Consider the following 23,974-nt stretch of genomic DNA (forward strand, 5'->3'; position numbering starts at 1 on the left):
ATAACTGTTTACAGCAGAAATATTCCTGGATATAATAAAATGGGCGATTTGGAGCGACCCCGCACCGACTGGCGTATCTTCACAACGAGAATGTTAGTTACGAGTAACAGTCAGATGACTTAGTGAAATAATCGCTACACAGCGGATGAATTAAGCATTGAATTTGGCACGCGACGTCCTTGGGGGACTATCAAATAATATTAGAGTCGGAGCCCTCTCCCCCCCCCCCCTATGTTTCGTTAGGAAAACACAAATAAGATCAAATTTCAAGATGGCAAACATTTATAGCAACCTCCCACTTTCTCGTCATATGGATAATGTAACTACATTTTTTTGTTGTTTAATAAATTGTGGTTTGGCTCACTAAAAACTTTAATTATTTTGATGGTATACAGCAAAAAAGCATAAAATTTTATATGATACAGAGTGTCTGACGAAAGGGCGTCAAAAGGAGCAGGACCCTCCCCCATCTTATATAATTTAGAAAGTTGATGAAATGAGAGTAGTATTGCTGTACCTTCTATGAAAGGGAACCATAGGTCATTATGTAAGGAATCTTCAGTTGCTAAATGGTTAAATATAACTATGAAAGACATCCAGGTCCGTAAGTGGAACACACACACACATCCCCGCTTGACAGCAGAGACCAGGGGCGTCAGTAGCCTTTTTCAAGGGGGTAGGGTATATTTCTGGTTCCATTTCCGGGTTTCATCAGATAACAAGCAAAACAAAAACAAAACAAAAAAATGCGACGGAGCGAAGTGAACGAGCCCGCATGGTCGAGCGGAGGAGGGTCTCGGGGGCCCCCGATAACATGTATGATTTAAATTGCGCGTGCATACATGATAAGAAAAACATCTTTAGGGTCTGAAGGCGATGCGTTCGCACCCCCCCCCCCCCCCCCGTGACGCCCATTAAAAGAAAACTGTACTGACATTTTCTAATTGTCTGATAATTCTAATCTACATTTTTTGATGCCTACTACTGGAAAGAGAGGATTGTAAAACCCAGAATAAGCCTGTAATGATTTTTTGAAAAAAATTAAAACGAGCAAGCCATGGAACGATCCACACAATTTGGCCTACGTCACAGGTGCTCTTGGTGCACAACTCCGACATTAGCAAGACGAACTACATAATGCCAATTTACTGATGAAATCTCACACGAAGTACTGCAAAAGCTGTTATTTAGTATAATTGCAATATGGAGCTATAATAAACATGTTAAACAATATCTATTAATCTTTAAAAGCAATCTCTTCAACAGCTTTTTATTTAGATAAAACTTGTGGGGAAATTACAGATATGCAAAATGAAATTGGCATCGTTATCCGAACGTGCTGCCCATAGAAGACTGTGTGTAAGTAACGTTACGCATTGATGGTCATGATCGAGCGATGGTTCGCCAGTATACAAATATACCAGGCCTGAGAGGCTCTGGTTGAAACTATGCGCATGAGGTGACTTCAGTAGCACTATTTTCTGAGGGGCGCAGCCCCGAAGAAAATAGTGCTACTGAAGTCACCGAAGGCACATAGTTTCAACCGGTGCCTCGAAAAATTGGCCTGGTATATTTGTTTTATATCCCTCCCAATGAATTTAAGAGTATTCGACTGCTGGTATTCTGTAATTTACCTCTTTTTTAAGGGCATCTTGCTTTACTTTTCGAGAAGATTGACTAGTCATTCACGCTCGGGAAAGCAGCTCAGCAGGAGGGCAGCGCGTACGCGTACTATGAAGAGACAACTGCGCGCTCAGCCGCTGAAGTGTACTCGGTGCATTGCTGTACAACGTACTGGTAAACATGCGCAAACTGCAAACTCACTACGCGCTTCATACATGCAATACGCCTATCCGATCTGTCAACAAGTACGTTCGGTTGCCAGTGCGGTGATGTGCGTGCTCGAGCTGATCAACGATGTGACTGTGAGCTGCAGTTGATTGTGTTTTCTGTCGTCTTTCTACCTAGCTGTCATGTCTGTATATGAATATGGACTATCATTTCCGGTTAAAATGCAAGTATACATTGTAAATTTGGGTAGCATTCAGTAACAGCGTATAAGGTTAGATTAGGCACTGGAAAAATTCTAGCAATTTAAAGCATCGAGTGCCACTGTAAATTCGTGTGATTCGTACGGTGTTCTAACGTAAACAGTGAACAAGTTTAATAGACTCTAACTTACTCGTTAGACACTCTAAAAAATAATTATTATGAATGAGATTACGGGAAATAGGGCCTACTGTTAGACAGGTAGAACTAACGTTAGGCTTAACTAGCGCTAAACGTTAGAGCAGGCCTACTATCTACTGCAGCCTCGTTTGCCAACATGTTTTGGGTGGGTCGCTCGAGTTTAATAGTGAACTGCGAGACCAACTTTCAACGGCGAAGCATGAACTCCCCAAAGGCCTACGGTACGTCGAAGAACCGTAGCTTGTTTATTGTTGTCTAATTATAGATCTACGATATCGCCTACTCTGTTGTAACGTAGAATGAGGGCTTTATAAGAGTCTGAGTCTGAGTCTCTCTAACGTACAGGTAACCCGTGTTGCATTGAGTGTATGCGTGCCTTGTGGTTCTCGCGAAGTGCAGTGTTCTAAGGCGCCGCGATACCCATTCATTTGTACATGAAATCTCTCGCGAAGCGAAGGTGCTGCGATACCCATTCATTTACACGTGAAATATTTCGCGTCGCGACGCGAAGCAAAAAAGGCGCGAAAATCACCAGCGTGGTATAGTTTTTACCATTTCCCTAGGGAGTATAGTCTTTTTCGCGCACTTGTATGGTAGAATTATGTTTTGTTGTTTACAGTGCTCTCGACCAATCAGAGGACGAGATGCATTTTGTGAGGGATATAATTCAAAATATCTAACGTAGATGAGGGCTGAGTGAATCTAAATCCAAATGTAGATAGACTCTCTTCAACGGCACGCACGATTTACACTTAGTGAGATGAAAACGGTACCCAGTAGGACCTACACATGGACTCTGAAATACTAGAACTAGCACTAGGACTACTGAGCAGTCAAGGAGTAGGTTCTACGTGGCAGTCCAAGTTTTGATGAGTAGGCCCTACACTCACTCACCGTCGACAATGCAGCTGTAGGCCCTATGTGCACAGCGCTAAGGCACAGCGTAACGTTACTACCCCTGCTGCCAGAACTTGAAGAAAGACCAGACGAAAGTCCAGACTCCAGATCTAGATATGGACCCTTGTCCTGCAGGCACTGTTGTTCCTGTGCTGGATTTTTCAGGTAAGGTATCTGCTTTATGGATTTCCGCTGCTTTGTAGTCGAGATAAATCTCATAGTCGTGTTATTTACACCAAGGACTAATGTTAGATCTAACAATTTGTTTCAGTAGGCCTACGTACTAGGACCAATATCTCGGAAGAGTGGCGTGACCACGTAGATTTTAACACAGTGTCGCCGCTTCGCGATCCCAGCGCTGGTGTAGGTATAGTGCTAGCGTACTTCCGTATCCATGTAGATATCTCGAAATTCACCGTGCCAAATGGCACCAAACTCACATGAAATACTTTATGATTCATATCCAACAGCTCACGTTAATTGGAAACAAATCACATGTCGGGAAGCGTAAGTGTAGATGTCGACTTTCCTGTCGGCGTCGCTAAAAATAATCTGCTCTACGACTAACATGAGTGATTGCGGCCAGGCCCTACCTAGAGTGTCTATCTGCTGCGCACGCACAGACTGAAGTTAGCCATTTAATATCATGAGACAAATCTTTCAAGTAATCGGGGGCAATAAATAAATTTACAAATTATTTGTGGTAAGTTGAATGAAAAATGTAGTTCCTATATCACACAAGTCGCAAAAATCATTACACTTTTGAGTTTAGTTCTCGTCGCGTAAATTCCCCGTTCGCACAGTACTAGTCGGCTAACTTCAGTTCTAGATTGTGCATCTTGCGTTCGCTAGGCTCTCTCGCGATGAGTGAGTGTTTTTTTTGAGTGACGACTTGAAAGTCGACGTCAATATTGATACTTCTCGATTACTGATTTCGTTCAAATATAACAGAATACTTTGAAATATGCTATGAAGTATATCCTGTAATTTTGGTGCGATTTGGTTTAGTGAAATTTGAGATATCTACATGGATAGAACAGTACACAAGCGCCGCCTGCTAGCTAAATTCGGCCTAAGCGTCGTCTGCTACTCGATACGAATTAACGCACGCGTATGCGAGCACTTGTAATCAGTAATAGTGAGAGCATCTGTGACATCATAACATCCGGGCTCGTCAGCTCATTAGCATAATTCTCACCTGAAAAGTTCCATTTTTAACATTAAATTACGGACTTATTCGTTATGAAATTTTGATTCTGTTTGCACCGCTGGGTCTTTTAGAATCAAAAGAACAACATATAAAAAATAAAAAACCGGTAAAATGCCCTTTTAAGCAACAACAACAAAACGAAAATTAATGAAGGTGAAAACTTCTTTCCAAATCTCCAATTGCAACAAAGCAGTGTTTTGCTTTGTGTTTGTTTTCATGTATTTTTTCACATTTCAAATTTTTATAAAATCCAAATCCATGTAAGTTTTACACTGTATAAATGATCTTGATAGGTTGAACCCCGACCCCCACACACCCACGTCGTAGGCGTTTATGGTTTAGAATCTTGACTCCGAGTGAATGGCAGAACGAGATAGCTTGAGAACCAGTATGAACCAAACTCGATCATGGCCGTGCGCAGCTGGGAGGAAGGGTTTTCTATAACTCCCTTTTGCTGATTCAGATGTTTCACTTTCAAATGATTAAATCAGTATGTAAGAGAATGACGTAACAATTGCAGAATTTAGTTTATTTTTTGTCTTCTTTTTTTTTAAATTAAACCTTCTCGTTATCCTATTGTGGAATACACATGGCATTATCGCGATATCCGTTACCACTCCATTCACTGCCGTTTACTTTGTCATTGCCGGTGAGTGCTATCCACCTCCCACAGACTTGTATACATAGTGAAGACGCACACGCAGAACAAGAGGTGTGTTATGGCACATTTTGGTAAATCGGCACATTTTGATAACTTACCAAACTGTTCAAGTTGCCAAAATGTGCCTTAACTATGTTACGGCACATTTTGGTAACTGCAAAGGACAAGGATTTGTGCGAGTTGTGCATGTGTCTTACTTGCTGCATGCGTGCTACTTATGTTCTTCTTGCGGGTATTCTGTGAGACCTTTGTGCCAGGCGCGTAGGGACTGACAATTCAGAAATTCATCTGAAGGAATGGCAGAAGTCCAACAGAAATGACAGAATGTCATTATCTTGGCGGCCCTGGCCGCATACGGGGACTGTGAAGTACCTGCGGAGGAGTTGCCTGCGAGGTGCTGCTCAAAACTTGGCTGCGGGTAAATCGGACTTGCGGGCGCAGTTCTGGGCAAATACGGGCGAGATAATATTCCTGCGTGCTGGAAAAACCTTACTCGCAACAAGTCCGCGTAGCTTGCCCGGAAAGGTGTGACACGGCCTTTAGGCTACCGAACTCATTCGGTGGGGACAAAAACCAATGTCCTGCACATTTTGGTAAATTTACCAAAATGTGCCGTAACAATTGCACATTTTGGTAATTTACTAAAATGTGCAATTTACCAAAATGTGCCGTAACAAGGTGGAAGATATACAAGGATTTACTCGTTCACATTCACTGACAATTTTTCCCCAATGTGCATTTTTCTCACCTTTTTTTTTTTCGACAGTTTCCCCCCCCCCCCAAAAAAAAAAAAAAAATCCATTACAGAAGTGTGCTCCAGATCAATAAATTTCAGTTCTAAAAATCCCAATTCCCTAGTGTGGAAAGGGTTATGCTCCTTTGATCGGTAAATGAGAAAATCATGAAACAATAAGTACAGCATTTAGTTTGTTTGATGTCTTTTTTGGCAAATTAGACGTAATAATCAACGTACTGACTTATTTTTTTTTTTATTAAAGAATTTCCAAATATTTCATCAAAAAGGCTTTCTGTGTAGATATAGATGATCGATATTTCGTCGGCGTTTTCACGAACCAACGCTATTTCGTTTTGAGCGAAAATGCAATTCTGAGAAAATCGCGTTTAAAGATCTCACAAGTTTTAGACAACGTTTTCAGTGACTTTTCCTGTCTTGTGTGTGAAAATTTTGACAGGGTGATGAGAGTGGAAGTTGTTCTTCCTATCCATAGTGTAATTTTAGTGTGAATCCAAGAAATTTACGATATTTGTCTTCAAACTCACTGCGTCGGTTCGTAAATCCATCGTTTCTTGCGCGCACCATAGGTTATGTACTTAAGCGCGGGTCTCACGAACCGACGTAAGTTGTATTACGCCGGTTCGTGAGACCCGCGCTGTACGGCCTGCACAATAGGTAACGTGCAATACGCGTGTATTTACGAACCGTCGCTATTTCATTTTCGTATGTGTTTACATACAAATACTATTAGGGCTATACCTGCTTATCAACAATAACCTTATTAATTGAAATTAATTGTCATGTAATGATTGTTGTGATGATTACAATACATTTAGTGATAATTAAGATGATAATACAAGCCAGTTTCTCTTAATTGTTCTAAAAAGCGTGTTGTCATTGTTTTCATCTTCATTTAGTATTGTTATTAGAGCTGTCGTTGATCGTTCCAAAGATTTCTTTGCCCTTTTTTTTTTTGTGGATATATTATGTAACACTTTTGCATGTGGACATCTATCATTAGGTAATACATGTACTCGGTATACTGTGTTTCATATTTTTTTACTTTTTACTGTTTTTTTTTAAATACTTTTTTAACTTACTTTTTTACTTTTTCAAATTATTTTTAATTCAAATTCAGTTCACTTCTTTCATAATAATTATGAATGTTTGTTCTAAGATGAAGGATACCGCTAAAAATTGGGAAAAAGACGTGCCAGTCAGTAATAATTACTTGCATTTACTCATCTTTCATACTCATGCACTCTGTTATTTGTGACTTTTACTTTGTCACAATTTTTATCGGTGTCATTATTGTCATTTGGCTCGCATGCGAATTCACTCATAATTCCTCATTTTCCATCTTTCTCTATCCTGCTCAACAGATTCTATGATAGCTGCACTTGATATGAAAACATAAAACTCATCCTGCATGCACTCTTCGAAACTGATAAACTAGAAATACAAAAATATCAACACTATCAGAATTTCAAGCTTCATTTTAAAGATATAATAATGGTCATGTTTTATTATGCCTTTTGCAGCAATATATTGAAGAGGTACATTATGTAATCGAAGAAACATAGGTCCTCCATAAAATATCAAATTTGAATTATTCAGAGATGAGTAATGACAATGGGAAGGATAACAATTGTGGAAGAGCTCCATAAATCAATAAATATCTAATGGCAAATGGAGATGGAATCAAGATTCAAGAAGATGTGTAATTCAAGTTCATTATTATATCAGTTCTTGTGTGTTCACAAAAAGAGGAACACAGTTCGAACATGCACACCAAATCTTACATCGTACATTTACATCTATAGAGTGCGGACGGAACATATACAAGAGAAAGAATAACATTCTCAAATTAACATATCAAGCATAACTATGTACATGAACACACAAAGATGTTGCTGCATATGCATGAAGCTTGAGAGTGCTGCAACACCCATATGCTCAGATAAAAACTTGATGTATATTATTATATCATACAACAGAGAAGATGTACTGCATGTACATGTAGTTACACTATTCACAGGACAGTAGAGAAAAAGCAAGAGAGAAGGAAATGGGTGTCTAAAATAGGTCGATGTAAGGAGTGCCAAGCAAATTAAGTCTCTAATAGAAGTCATACATATACATGTATAAGGAAACAAATTAATCACAACATAAATGATCGTGCTCCTGATAACCAATAATTAGCATCTAAAAATGTGTGTAGAAAGCCCATAATATCAGCCTTTCGCCCCGTAGGCTTGTTACATATGAGAAAAGAGAAATTTTGGCCGACCCCCCCCCCCCCCTCCCTGTGAATCCTTAATCCACCAGTACTATAAACACATTCTGAGAATGTGTCTTAGTACATGTACTAGCAAATTCACATGAGGGGTGGGGAAATTCGGCCAAAATGTGTGTGGCTAAAATAATTAAAAAGAAAGGTCATCAGCAAAACTACGGGGTGGATGCAGACGAATTTTCATATGATGACTAAAAACAAATGCAGCTAAAGGAAAAAAAAAAGGACGGTGGAGAGTGGCCAAGGCTAATTTGACTCCCCTCCCCCCCCCCCACCAAAAAACAAACAAGCAAACAAACACCACTGTTTTACAGCACCTTTAAAGGACTCTTAATTTTTTTTGTTTTTTAAAAGGAAACGTCTCGAAGTAAAGAATTCCATATTGTAGGCGAAATGTAGACCGATACAGTGTATAAAGTGTCCATCCCGAGCTATTAAAGGAAAAAAGAAAAAACACAGATTATGAATATCATTTAAAGCAAGAATTTCAGTGTGTTTAATCATCTTTAGTCATGTTAGTTGAGTTGCAAATGACATGTACATATTCAATAAGAGCAGTAAGCTTCGAAGCGCTCCCAAGCCCTTCTATATTTAACTATTCATGTGTAAAGGTAGTGCCAGGGCACTCCGGTGGTCTAGTGGTTATGGCGCTGGTCTAGTAATCCAGAGGTCGTGGGTTCGAATCCCGCTTGGGCTGCCTGTGATTTTTTTTTTTCACAGCAGCCTACAAACTGCACACTGCAGTTGTGTGTGTTACTACGGATGGAGACAAATCAATAATCTATTATTTTAATATACAATGTTTGACATCCTTTTTGCAATCACTTTCTTTAATTGTAAATTTAGAGACATAATGAATTATTATTAAAAGAAATCATATTTCTGTATTTTGTTGTGAGTTTGCATGGGAACATACACGTATCATAATTTACAGTTTTAGTTAAATAAAGAACATCTTATAACAGAACTGTCTGGTGATGGTTGAATAATTATGTCAATTTGTTATAAGTCCTATCAGTTACATGGAGTGCATGTTCCCATGTTTATAAGAATCATACGTGACACATTCAGAGTGGGTTGAAGACAACAAAATGATAAATAAAAGAATAAAGGAGAATAGAACTTAATCTGATTACAGCATAATCTAATATTGCCAATGTGCACTTAGAAATCTATCAAGATTTATCACAAGGTTATGATTACCACACAAAACCTTCAAGATTTATTATCATGAAATACATACCAATGAACACTTTAGAAAATCTAACATTCCATATCCACATGAAGCTTTCCTTGATATAAATGTCTCTCTGTAGTGTTATTAAAGTGTAGCAAAATTGTAATTACACAGAATGGAATGCATTGTTTTCACCTTCAATCTTAGAATCTAGTTTCATGTTTCCACTTTACAATCACATTTCACTGTAGATATACCGTCCTTATGTTGTCGCCATTCATCCCAATTTCTCCCTTCTATCCTATCTGTAGATTGTCCTCTTTCCTAAGCCATTGTATTCACATTCCTTGATGATCAGCACGATGCTGTACTTTTTTTTTTCTTCTCTGAAACAGTCCAGCTCTTCGCTACTGCATGGCATCAGTCATCTGAAAGAAAAGACAGAAATTAAGAACTTTCGATTAAAATCAGACATCATGATACAAGATACAACTTTCATTTTGAGAAAAAGAAATCAACCAACTAAACTGTAGTTGTAATCATTTTGCTCTATTTATATTAAACATAAAACAAAATGGTATACAGGATCAAAGAATGTCAAAAAAATACTGCTGTTCGTCTTTGATGCATATTCAAATTGTCTCGCCTTTTACATATTTTAATGATGCAAGATCTTATGTCTAGCAATTAGTAAGTCTCATGTAGAAATTAAAGTATTATTCACATGAATAAATCTTCATGTCCTTGTAAACAAGGCATTGCTTTGAAAAAGCTGAATATTACTAACTGCATTTGGGAAACAGTCTACGACAATCAAACTTGGTTATTATCAGAGACTTAAACATCTTAATTAGACCTAGACTCTACATTACCATTGTATTCACATCCGTTGATGATGTACACGACCTTGTACTTTTCCGTTTCTTTTCTGAGACAGTCCAGTTCTTCGCTACTACATGGCACCAGTCATCTGAAAGAAAAGAAAGAAATTAAGAACTTTTGATTAAAATCAAACATCATGGTACAAGATACAACTTTGAGAAGAAAAAAAAAATCAGCCAACAAAACTGAAGTTGAAATTATTTTGCTCTATTTATATTAAACATAAAACAAAATGGTAGGCCTATGCAGGATCAAAGAATGTCAAAAAATGCTGCTGTTCGTCTTTGATGCATATTCAAATTGTCTCGTCATTTACACATTTTACTGATGCAAGATATTATGTTTTGCACTTAGTAAGTCTCATGGAGAAATTGAATTATCATTCACATGAATATAAATCTACATGTACTTGTAAATAAGGCATTGCATTGAAATAGCTGAATATTACTACATGTACCTGCATTTGGGAAACAGTCTATGACAATCAAACCTGTTTCTTATCAGAGACTGTAACATCTTAATTAGACCTAGACTCTACATTATCATTCAGCTTTTAAAGGTATTAACCATTCACCTATAAAACACTGGCATTGTCAAGTGCATCATATTTCTTTGATACTGCACATATTTTCATGAAGTCTGTGCAAGAATGCAAATGAAACACGTCTGCTGTTTGGTATTTATGAAAAAAAAAAAATCACTAACCCGGAAGTCCTTGGCCTTAGGAATAACACATGGCGAGTTAGTAGGAATTGACGTTAAAATACAATAAGAATAGATCTACTAAATAGGCCTTTGCCTCATGAATGTCTGGTCTAATTATAGACTAAGTGAAGTCTAGACCTGTCACTTTTAAGTTACACAGAATTTATATTACTTAGATCTAGACTACATCTAGATCTAGACATCTAATACTATTAGATCTTGGCAACTTTTGTCTTTGTGACACGAAATTAACACGTCACGGATGATATTGCGGCGATATCCAACAGAATGACAGTACCACTATTACTGAATCAGTAAGTTGACATAGATAACTAACATCAACTTGTTAACGTACATTGGAGATGGCACCATATACAATAACCGGCGACACTGACACTGACAGATCTAACGACTACGTTTGGACTAACGTTAAAGAGTTAGACTCGCCATCTCAGTAAGTCGGCCAAAGACAAAGTCAATACAGGGCTAAGTCAGTGTTAGTGTTTATGTTAGGCCTAACAAACGTTAACGGTTACTGGGTTAGGTTAGGTTTACCAGGACTCAAGAGTCCTGGTTAAATCAGTCGAGGGACATTTCTTAGAAGTTCTTCGATCCCAAGAATAAAAAGGGTGAAAGAACAAACGGAAAAAAGGAAAGAAGAAAGGACAAAAGATAATGTATGGCTGCTGTGGAAATCTACAGCTCTACTGTATCACTATCAATCACGCGTAAATATGTAAACGCCATTTGGTTGGGCCGCATTCACAAGTTTTAGGGAAAAAAAAAACCCACCGCTGTGCTTCAAAGGTACTCCACTCGAACTAACGTTAGACATAATGTCACATGTCTACACACAGTACGGTACTAGGGCTGAATTCACAAGTATACTATAACACTGCACTGTACAGGAAAGCCACCTAACCTGTAGAGTACTCGTAGTGTTTAGGTAGTATCACTAGACCACATACTGTCATAGATGACATCTACACCAACGCTGCACACTGGCACTGGTCCGACGGTCCCTGACCAGGAAAAATCACTGTTGGACACTGACCAGTAACTTTTTCAGGAATGGACCAGTAAAAATTGGGGGGAAAAATGGGTGGACTCTACCTACTATTACCACTAGTCTAGATGTAGATCTAGAGCTAGACTATGATAGACTCTGTGTTAATTTGACTTGGTCTTAGACTTCAGCTGATCTTAGTTTTAGTAACTGGTATTACAAGTAAAGTCTTAACTTAGACTTAATAGTTAGACTTGAAAGTTAAAGTCTAACATGTCTACCTTTATTCTTTACTCTTCCTTTGAGTTTTACTTTAAGACTTTTTACTTTTTTTTTGTTTAGTAGGCCTACTTTGTCAATCTCATGTCATGATTTCATTTTTTAACTCAAGTCAAGGCTTAGCCATGAGTGTCTTCGAGACTTTGACATCTTGCATGTCTTGCACACAGACGTTACGACTACAGTACTCAGTAGTCTCAGAAGTAACGACATAAGTTGAAAAGAAACTATAAATAATATGATTTGGGATCTAATTTGAAATTGGATGGCGTTTACAGACTATGCTTCATAAGCATCACGCGATTGAATACATGTGACTACACTCTACCGCAATTAATGGTTATGGTAGTCCAATTAAAACTGTTATTTTGAGCATGATTTTAATAGGATTATAGCTTATCATTCACTTCACTTGTGGACAGTGGGCTGGTCATTCATCTTTCAGAAGGTTTCGTTCTCACTCTGAGATCTGGATTAGGGCCAAAACCTAATTCTAGGCCAGTAAGTTGAACAAAGCTCAAAATAATGCAACCGCGACGGTTCGTAAAACCCGCATTGTTCTTCACCCCAGCAATTCGGGTTTCACGAACCGGCGTATCTTTCCTGCGTCGGTTCGTGAAACCCCTTTTTCTCAATTTCTCGATATTTCGGGTACCGTCGTTTTTTTTTTTTTTCTTTCTTTGATAAAATTAAGAATAATTAATTTTGTGATCTAAAATTTGGGGATTTGGTAGAGTTTTGAAAGCACTTTCATTTGGTTCCAATATCTCGATTTTGAAAATTTTGACCAAAATCGAAATAGCGTCGGTTCGTGAAAACACCGACGATTTGATGTGAAATGTGTAGTGTCTATGGGTATGAATTCCTTGAAAAAAAAACTGAGAAAACAGGATGAAAATTTGTAGAGATACGGAAGTAGAGAAGACATGAGAAAAAAGATCAAAGAAGAAGCAAATCAGAAGCAGCTGAGAACGTACATGTAAGAGCCTAGGTCTTTTGTGTTGTCCCACCTAGTATAGGTTCTGTTTGTTGTATTGCTATAAAAGGAATCAATGTGTAGGCCTGTCTATAGACTTGTAAATATCCCTGTTTTTTGCATTACTCCCAAGTCAAAATTGATATCGCATGTTTGATGAAATCGAATTCAATGTTGAACTGCTATGAAAAGTCAAATATTTTGTATGAAAAGTCCAAACTTTTGGTAAATACTAACATTGGGGCCCTATACAGTATTGGTAAATTCAACATAAATTTCATTTTAAAGTATGTAGTTTAATAAGAAGTTACAGGATGCATTAAAACCAAACAGGACACTCACAAATACACACACAGTCACACACACACACACACACACACACACACACATAGACACAACGAAGTAATAGATGTACATCAATGAAAGGTTTACCCTGTTCCTCTCTTAGTCCCTCTTTCTTGCACTGCTGGGTCATAAGCCAGAACATACTGGAATCTCGGTAGACAAGAACCTAAACTTTATATGTTCAAATAAAGTATGACATGTCATGACGTCAACACCTAAAATGGTCAAATCACAAGTCAAGTCACATAGGCCTATTGAGTGTTCCACATAATTATGAGGGCCGCTTAGGGACAGCACATCAGTGTTTGCCACAAGCTGTTCTATTAACGCCTTTCATGTCCTCAGACTGTGAGACATAACACAACTTCAAACACACACCCACGAGCAGTGCTAAGTCTCCAAACGAGAAAGAGAGTAAACAGATACTATAACGACAACATGAAGACCAAAGATGGTGACAGATCTAAAGTTACCCCTCTCTCCCTCTCTCTCTCTCTCTCTCTCACACACACACACACACATACATTCTCTTTCTATCACACACACACACTCCTCGGGTGTGCGTGGGGGGTGGGGTTGTCATTTACTTTCTATCACATCACTTTGTTTCTATACCCATGGCTACAACAAAAGTTTTTAGTTTCTGTCCTTATTTAATTTGGTTTCATTGAACATTTTCAGATCTTTACATATGAAAAGCCATGAATTAATTATATACTGAGGACAGGGTTTTAGAATTTACGAAAATTGGGATGAAGAATAGGGATATTTGTTAAACTTATAGCAAATTGCAATGAACAAGGATGATGACTTGGCAGAGTCACCATTAGAATGCAGGAGTTCGGGCTCAAGAAAGCAGCACAAAAGAAGAAGGCATGCATAGAATACACCGGTGAACTCGCAAGCAAGCGGCATTGTAATGGAATTACACTGCTACATTTCTGAAATATGTGAGCCTCCTATGTCATCATCCTTGTTCAGAGTAATTTGTTAAAGGTTTTTCAAAGTATTGTTTCTCTGCTCAAGAACCACAATAAATTCCACTTTAATCTGTACATGGTGTTGTTGATTTATGTACTACATGATGTGAAATTATGAAAATCGTCTGGAATTCCCCTTTAATTCTTTAAACATCAATACCTATACAGTGCACTGCCGTTATAACGTACACAGTTATAAGAACATTTCGGTTACAACGAAGTCACAGTATAAAAGTTCAGGCCGGAACATCATACGCTATTATGTCTTTTATTGTTTGTTTGTTCGGTTATAACGAAATTTCGAAATCACGAAAGAAAACTGCGAGGACTTCGTTATAATGGGAGTCCATGAATGATATGGAACACAAACACATACCTCCTCCACCACCTCTGGTATTAGAATGTGCCTGTCTTCTTCTTCCATGAATGCTAGCCTTATCATTTTCCACATACTATACAAAGTCACAGAAAACTTGTCGCTAAAACATCATATTATGTATATTTAGTTATTTTCTCTTTGGCCATTTCTTCCACAATGTGCTAAATCCACTAAATCCCATCAAAATACAGATTCTGTAAAAATCACTGTGGACACATACGAAATTAAAATCCATTCCCCCCCCCCCCCCCCCCCCACACCATCTCAAGTGGAATCGGCACCTTTTGGTACGTACAGTATATATATATACATGTATATATATATATATATATATATATATATATATATATATATATTTCAGGTATGTATTTGTACATGTGTGTTGCCCGATGCAATGTTCCACAATCTTCATAATATGCGGACAAGAATGCAAAGTTCACATGCAAAAACAAACAAACAAACAAACAAACGAACAAAGGAATAAAGTCTACACAAAATCGCAAGAATTTGTGGATATTTTAATTGCAATGCATTACTTATAATAATTATGTGTACATAACTAAGATAACATGCATAGGTTTACGAATTTTTTAATATCAAGATATGTGATAGAATCGATATGACATGAAAAGCTACTTCTGTAGAAAGTTATGGTTAGCTGCATCTGCTTCTAGAATTTTAATTACTGGCCATTATAATTTTTGTTGGTTCTATGTGAAATGCGAATATATATTTGTATGATCATACTATGGGTTTTTTTTTTCCTTAGGGGCGATACATTGTAATGTATTCCGAAAAAAAATGCATCAGAAAACATTTATTTTGTTGTCATTAAATTCAAAATAGTGGAGATGGTGAATGACAGGCATGCAGTAGTACACTTGACATCCAATTATTCATTCCACGCGAGAGCTAAAGAAGTGAAGCTGTGATTCGAAAAATATTGTGAACACCCGACATTACCCTGCTTACTACGTACACACACAGGGAGGTGGCCACCTCCCTGGTACACAAATGTGAACAGCTCCTTCTCAACTATATTGCTTCAAGTTATATGCTCATCGTACTTGTATACGTGTGAAGTGCATACTCTGTAACGAGAGAAAAATGAATCCTAGAAATTCCACTTTAACATAACGGATTGATCTAATATCAGAGCATTTCTCACGATCTAACTTTGCTTTTAGTGGTTTTTGTTTTTCATTTTTTAAGAGGTTTTGCCGTACCATTAAGCTTGACTTTTTATACATCACGTTTATGTCTCATGCGAAAATTGTGTCATGTACAAAGTTCCCGGCTATCAAAAATCAATTCAATAAAATCAAGCAATCCTCAGATCACTCTTTTCCATCGCTTTGATTATTGTTTTTGTGATTATAGTCTGGGTGCCAAAGCCACTTTTTGGGCCTAACCTTGTTTTACCGTCCACCCAATTTTTTTGATGGTTTTACCCTATTTCGGGGGTGCTGAATCCGAATCTGGATGATGCAACTCTTGCATCCTTGAGGGTTTTGAGATATTCAAGATGGCCGCTAAAATGGCCGCCCGAACTGGAAATTCCCACGTATTTCCTTCTAAATGGTGATAGATTGAAAACAATTGACGGTTTCACCCTATTTCGAGGGTGCTGAATCCAAATCTGGATGATGCAACTCTTGCATCCTTGAGGGTTTTGAGATATTCAAGATGGCCGCCAAAATGGCCGCCAAAACCGAAAATTCCCACGTATTTCCTTCTAAATGGTGTGATATTGAAAACAATTGATAATTCTATCCTATTTGGAAGGTGCTGAATCCGAATATGGATGATGCAACTCATGCATCCATGAAGTTTTTGAGATATTCAAGATGGCCGCCAAAATGGCCGCGCCAATTAAAACCGGAAATTCCCACGTATTTCCTTCTAAATGGTGAGAAATTGAAAATAATTGATGGTTTTACCCTATTTCGAGGGTGCTGAATCCGAAACTGGATGATGCAACTCTTGCATCCATGAAGTTTTTGAGATATTCAAGATGGCCGCCAAAATGGCCGCCAATTAAAAACGGGAATTCCAACGTATTTCCTTCTAAATGGTGAGATATGGAAAACAATTGATGGTTTTGCCTTATTTCGAGGGTGCTGAATCCGAATCTGGATGATGCAACTCTTGCATCCATGAAGTTTTTGAGATATTCAAGATGGCCGCCAAAATGGCCGCCAAATAAAACCGGAATTTCCCACGTATTTCCCACGTGTATCCTGGAGCTTCAAATTCAGCAAACTCAAAATAGTGTAAAACCACCAACTGTTTTATATTTTACACCATTTAGAAGGAAATAGGGGGTCTACATATGAATTTCCGTTTTTGGCGGTCATTTTTGGCGACCATCTTTATCATCTCAAAACCCTTAAGGATGCAAGAGTTGTATCCTGAGCTTCGGATTCAGCACACTCAAAATAAGATAAAAACCACCAATGGCTTTCAATATATGGGAACTTCCGTTTTGGCGGCCATTCTGGCGGCCATATTGAACATCTCAAAATCGTCAACAATGCAGGAGTTGCATCATCCAGTTTGTCATTCAGCACCCTCGAAATAGGGCAAAACCATCAATTATTTTCAATTTCTCACCGTTTAGAAGGAAATACGAGGGAATTTTCGGTTTTGGCGGCCATTTAGGAGGCCATATTGAATATCTCAAAATCCTCAAGGAAGCAAGAGTTGCATCATCCAGATTCGGATTAAGCACCCTCGAAAAAGGGTAAAACCATCAATTGTTTTCCATATCTCACCATAATATAGAAGGAACTACGTGGGAAATTCCGGTTTTGATTGGCGGCCATTTTGGCGGCCATCTTGAATATCTCGAAAACTTCATGGATGCAAGAGTTGCATCATCCAGATTAGGATTCAGCACCCTCGAAGTAGGGCAAAACCATCAATTGTTTTCCATATCTCACTATTTAGAAGGAAATACGTGGGAATTTCCGGTTTTAATTGGCGGCCATTTTGGCGGAAATCTTGAATATCTCAAAACCCTCAAGGATGCAAGAGTTGCATCATCCAGATTCGGATTCAGCACCCCCGAAATAGGGTAAAACCATAAAAAAACATTGGGTGGACGGTAAAACAAGGTTCAGCCTCTGGCACCCAGACTATTAATGCAAAGTGTGTATTGCTTTTCCGTTACGTAATTATCCGTACTTATGATTATTTTGAATTATATTCCATAACTTGTATTTTCTTTTTCAAATTGCCTAACAATATGAGTTGACAATTGTCTGATTGTATACGTTGTTTTATGTATCACTTTGTATTTGATGGAAATAAACTGAATTGAACGGAAGAAAAAAAAATGTACGTATATATTACACACTTTTTTTTTATTTCAATTCAATTCAATTCAAAGTTTATTTCATTTTCCGACAAAACATAAGTTACACTTCTTTTGACAACAGAGAATAAGGTAAACAGAACATTATGTATTGAAAAGAATGTACAACAATTGAGGACCTTATAGTAATTATACATTGTTGTAAAGAAAGAAACAGAAGTGATCGAAATGAAGTACATGTATAACTTTGCTTAAAGTGCGAAAAATGGAGAGACCCACTAAAAAGACAGAGCTTGTAGAATGTGGGCCCCTCTGGAAAAATAACATCAGTGGGAAGATTAATTGAAGCATCATAAATACAAAAGGAAAAAAGAAGAAAAAAAAAGAAGAAGAAGAAGTCTGGAAGCCCACTAAGAATTAGATTCACAGATAAATACATTTACTTTCATAGACGCGAACAAACATAGAAAAAGACTATAGACAACGAAACAACTACTGAAGAAAAGGTTGTACGGGACAAAACGGAATGGACAAGACTAACAAACAGAAGACAAAATAGCAAACGAAAATGCACAACAGAGACAGCGATCTCCGACAGAAGCATGTCAAGAGAAACACTTTAGAAAGCCTCGTGTCTATTTCAAATGGCAAGGCATACGGTCTAACAGCGTCTACACATGTAGCAAAGCTGGCGCAAATAAAATCAAATAATCTTCAATTTTACAAAAACCACATCCCATCTTCCATTAAGTAACAAAACGACTGTGCTTTAAATTATCGTGTCAGTCTGTCAGAAGTATAAAAAGAGTCCAGCTGCAACATTCAGTACTTAATTACGATACATTACAGGATCCGCATAAGAATCCAGTCGCTTAGTCGGCTACAATCATGACGATGACACTGAAAAAACAAACAAGAAAAATAGGAGATAGATAAATAGATAGATAAAAATGAACAATCGAAACAATAATGTAATGGTTTTTTTTTTCTCGTTGACTACATCGTGATTCAAGTTGGTGTTGATTTATTTCATTTCCAACAAACAAACAGGTAACTTTCACTAATCAAAATGTCTTACTCTGAATTTAATAAGAAAGCGTCGGGGATTCATGGTTTATCGTTCTTTTCTCCTTTTTTTTTTTTTTTTTGGATATCCTTTTAAATCATGTGAACTCTGTAACCATTAATCACTTGCGTGACTTTTTGTGTGCACATTATGAAAAATATAGATGAAGCCCAGGGGGAGGATGAGCGTTGCCCCCAAAAGCAACCACGAGCACTACCCCTAACACTTTCGACCTCACCACCCCCCCCCCCCCCTCATTGGGGCAAGCCCTCTCACTAAAGAAAGGAAAAATGTTCCGCGACCCCTGTAACCAACTCACCTTGGAGGAAAACTGTGGCATTAAAATTTTGATTTTATTTGATGTGATTAGATTAGATTGATTTGATTTCTAAAACTGTATCTGTCTTATATTCGAGGCCTATAGTGGACAGTTCAAGCACATTTATGTTCATATGTCACTGGACATTGAGGTAATACATAATCATACTAAACAAAGCAAAATGTTAGGTAGACTGCAGCGAATTCAAAATTCAGCTGCAAGATTGGTTACCCGAACTCACACATATGACTCTATTTCTTCAATATTACACATGTTGCACTGGTTGCCAGTCAAAGATAGGTTAGTTTATACGTTACTTGTACATTGTAATTGCATATAAATGCCAACATCAGTTAGCTCCTCATTATTTGCAACAGCTCCTCCAAGAATATCAACCTTCCAGATAACTTCGCTCAAGCACCAAACAATTGTTAAAACCGGTTAATGTATCGACTAAGTCATATAACGGTCAACGATCATTTCAATATTCAATACCTCAACTTTGGAATCAGCTCCCCAATGATATCAGAGAATGTTCATCATTAGATAGGTTCAAGTCTTTATTAAAGTCTCGTTTGTTTGTAAAGTAACCATTGTTCTGTAAATTGTTTAATGTGTTTTAAGTTGATATATATGTAATTTTCTACTTTGTATTGTGTGTTCTTACACACGTATAATCTGTCTTTTCTCATTTCTAAAAGCGCTTAGAGACTTGAATGTAATTTGCGCTCTATAAAAATGGTTTATTATTATTATTATTATTAAAACAAAAGGCAGAATATACAGTAGATTATAACAAGGAATTGTGTCTGCATAAGAGATCTACATAAAAAAAAAAAAAAAATCAGCAAGATGTGAAATGTGAAGGAAACTGATGCACCCACCATGATTATTGTCTTTCCATGAAGTGCTGGTGTCTAGACCACGTACTCGTTTTCTTTCCCAGTTGGAGCAAGCACCTCCTTGGTTGGAGGCAGCTCCACATCCGGCTCAGCGAATTTCTCCTGAAAAAAAAAGTGAGTATATGATTATAGTCATAAAGCCATGCCTCGTTAAATGTATGTAGTCAATAAACGTTTACGTTCTTGTTTCATGATAGCAACGTTTCTGTTTCAAGGTAAAAAAAAAAAAAAAATTATAACAGCTAACATATCCGCTTCATTCCAGACCATGAAATAAAAAAAAGACAAAATTCCTGGCCAATATGCGTTTGTAAGCTCGACGAGTAAGATGATGAACACACATGCATATGAGCAGAGTCACATTCTAGAAGATATGATTTTCCCCTCTAAACAATATAATGATAATATCCGAAATACACCCAATATCATACCAAGGAGATGCTCACCTCCTCGGAGTTCAACTTCAACCGTTGCCAACGTCACTGCCACCCCCCCCCCCCCAAAAAAAAAAGGTCTAATATTTGTAGCGTGAAAAGATAAAAACAATTTGGTATCAGTACTTTTAATATTGGTTGCAGAAACAAGTCTGTGCTCTAAAAGAAACAACTTGCATACAAAATTAATTTACAATACCGCAGATGTACAGCAGCTATATACTTCGTAGGCCTACTGAATACGGCATTCCCTCTCTTGATGTATGTATATGTATATATATATATATATATATGTATATATATATACATATATATATATATATACATATATATATATTATATATATATATATATATATATATATATATATATATATGTATATATATATACATATATATATATATATATATATATATATATATATATATAAACATCAACTTTCGGCCTAGCATGCTGGACAGGGTTCTGAACATCTTGTGTTTGCACATTCTCACCTTACTCTCCGTCTGCTTGGCAGACTTCAGGGAACTGCCGGTGGGGGCTCTACGAGCGAGCGCGACTACCACGGCAACGACGATGAGGACTAGGATCACGACGGCACCAGATCCAGCTCCGACGATAATCTTGGTCGTGGTCGTAAGAGGAGAATTCCCACCACCTGGAGAATCAATCGCATAGTACGTCATCAATATACTCAGAAAGAAAGAGAGAGAGAGAGAGGGGTGGACAATGGCTGGATAATGCTCTCTTCGTTGAGGTGGCACTATATTACTGTTTTCAATTTACAGCTTTACAGTTTACAGTAATTAGATCAAACAGGCATGTGTTGTATGTGTGTGTATGTGTACGTGTGTGTATGTGCGTGTGAGCGTGTCTGTGCGTGTGCGTGTGCGTATGTGTATGTGCGTGTGAGGGTGTCTCTGTGAGTTTATTCAAAGTGTGGATGACATTAGGACACATTTCCTGCACCACTTCAATACATCTGATACGGAAGAGTTTTTGTTTGTTTGTTTTTTTTTTTTGTAAGTGTTTAGCAAATACAAATAAACAAACACATGCACCAAGGTTGACAGTGGCGAGATACAGTTGTTTTCTTCCTTGTCATCTGTAATGTGTTCAAGATGTGCTTTTGATGAATTTAAATTTTTCAAAGTTCATTGGTTTTAGATGTGTTCGCAGGTTTGGTCCTTTTCAAGATCATCGACATATCGCAAATGGATTATGAAAGACCAAATAATGCCATATATCATGCACAAACGATTGATCTGTCATTCCTGTACATAATTTCATTGTACACCGCTGAATTAAGGATAATCTGTGGTGTGTCAAATTATGTGGAATAATGTGGCTAACCTGAGAATTGCCTTTAGATATGGGACCTATTCATATTTAGTGTTCTTTAGAAGAACTCAAGAATTGAATTTATACATATATATATATATATGTGTGCGTGTGTGTGTGTGTGAAAAGTTTAACTACAAATTTCGATATGTCCATTTGTCTTAACCTGAGATATATGAAATGTAAGCGACTAACAAACAAGCCCCAGATACTAGAAATATGTGGATTCATTTCATATCTACAAACATACTATTTTGAGCAGAGAGCAGTAACACTAAAATATACATACTTTTTTTCTATCAGATTTTGACGATGACCTTTTATACTCAAAAACGTAAAAACTCGTATTATTTCTTCTCATTGTGAATCATCAACAACATCATCTGATCATCACCACGATCAAAATCACCATCTCCGTAGTTGTCTGCATATCAACTTAGAATGCCCACGTGTACTAAAAAGAAGAAGAAGAAGAAGAAGAAGGACCATTTCGGCAATAGTTAAATATGCTCTCAAGGTAAAATGATCACCAGACTGGCGTTTGTGTCTGTGTGTGTATGGTATGCATGCATTTGTGTTTGTCTGGTTATCTAAAGTGTGGGTATCATCGGAGCACGTTTCTCGCACCAATACAGTCTGTCGCAGAGGAGGTTTTCTGACGTGTCAAGCAAATGCAAATAACAAAAGTATGTATACATCACATGCATCAAGGCTGTCTGTGACAAAATATATTTGTTGTAATAACGGCATGGGATGTTTATGTGGTAGCCAATTAAAAACTAAGCTAACAATCCTTCATTGCTATTTTTAATTTTAATGGAGTCACGGTATAACATGCGTTCAATTGGATTTCCTTCTAAGCTCGTTGGTTTTATATGTTTTCGCGGTTTTTGTCCTTTCAAGATCATTCATATATCACAAAAGAACTATGGAAGAACAAATAATGTCATTAGCACTGCCGTGCCGGTTTTTTTTTTTTTTTTTTTTACCTGTCATTCACGTGCTTAGTTTTATAGTGCACCTCAGGGGCGGCGCAGCCGTGGGGGCCGTGGGGGCTCGGGCCCCCACACTTTTTGTGCACCATACAAAGGAATACATATTAGGTGTCATCACTTTGGGCCCCCAGACACTTTTTTCAACCCGGAAGTACGTAAGAGGCACTACAATGGGAGGGGAGAGAATGAGCCGAGGACCTTTTTTTTTTTGTTGTTGTTTTTGTTTTTGTTTTTGTTTTGTTTTTTTGCTTGTTAGCTGAAGAAACCCGGAAGTGGACGGGGAGAGATGAGCTGAGGACCTTTTTCTTTTCTTTTTTTTTTTTTTTTTTTTTTGCTTGTTAGCTCATGAAACCCGGAAGTGGGCCCCCACACTTTTGAAAACAGTGCGCCGGCCCTGCACCTTGAATACAATGTGACCATGCATCACACAACCCACAAAAAGTCGCACGCAATGGTTTTACGTGAGCACTCAGAATAGTTGACATGTGTCAACCTAGTCGAACTTGAGTTCTTCATTATTTCATGAAGAACAAACTAAGTACATGAATGACAGGTCCAAAAAAAAAAAACACAAAACGGCAGGGCACTGCTGATGATATTATTTGTTCTTCCATAATTCATTTGTGATATGTGAATGATGTTGAAGGGACAAAACGCGCGAAAACATTTAAAACCAATAAGCTTTGAAGGAAAACAAATTGAACGCATGTTACCGTGACTCCATTAAAATTAAAAATAGCAAGGATTGTTAGCTTAGTTTTTAATTGTCTACCACATAAACATCCCATGCCGTTATTACAACAAATATATTTTGTCACAGACAGCCTTGATGCATGTGATGTATACATACTTCTTCTTCATACATCTTCTTCATTATTTCAG

The 23,974-nt window shown here is 37.6% G+C and overlaps 1 long non-coding RNA gene across 2 annotated transcripts; it reads left to right on the plus strand.

Annotated features, from left to right (window-relative positions):
- The first annotated feature begins 1,625 nt into the window (after positions 1 to 1,625).
- On the plus strand, positions 1,626 to 21,826 carry LOC140238940 (uncharacterized). 2 transcript variants are annotated; one of them, XR_011901935.1, is made up of 3 exons: positions 1,626 to 2,014; positions 20,367 to 20,436; positions 21,274 to 21,826. It is a non-coding gene; the product is annotated as an uncharacterized lncRNA (long non-coding RNA). The 2 variants fall into 2 exon arrangements; XR_011901936.1 differs by lacking the exon at positions 1,626 to 2,014 and adding an exon at positions 2,556 to 3,252.
- The last annotated feature ends 2,148 nt before the right edge of the window (positions 21,827 to 23,974 follow it).

Source organism: Diadema setosum, chromosome 15 (assembly GCF_964275005.1).
Source record: "Diadema setosum chromosome 15, eeDiaSeto1, whole genome shotgun sequence".
NCBI lineage: Eukaryota > Metazoa > Echinodermata > Echinoidea > Diadematoida > Diadematidae > Diadema > Diadema setosum.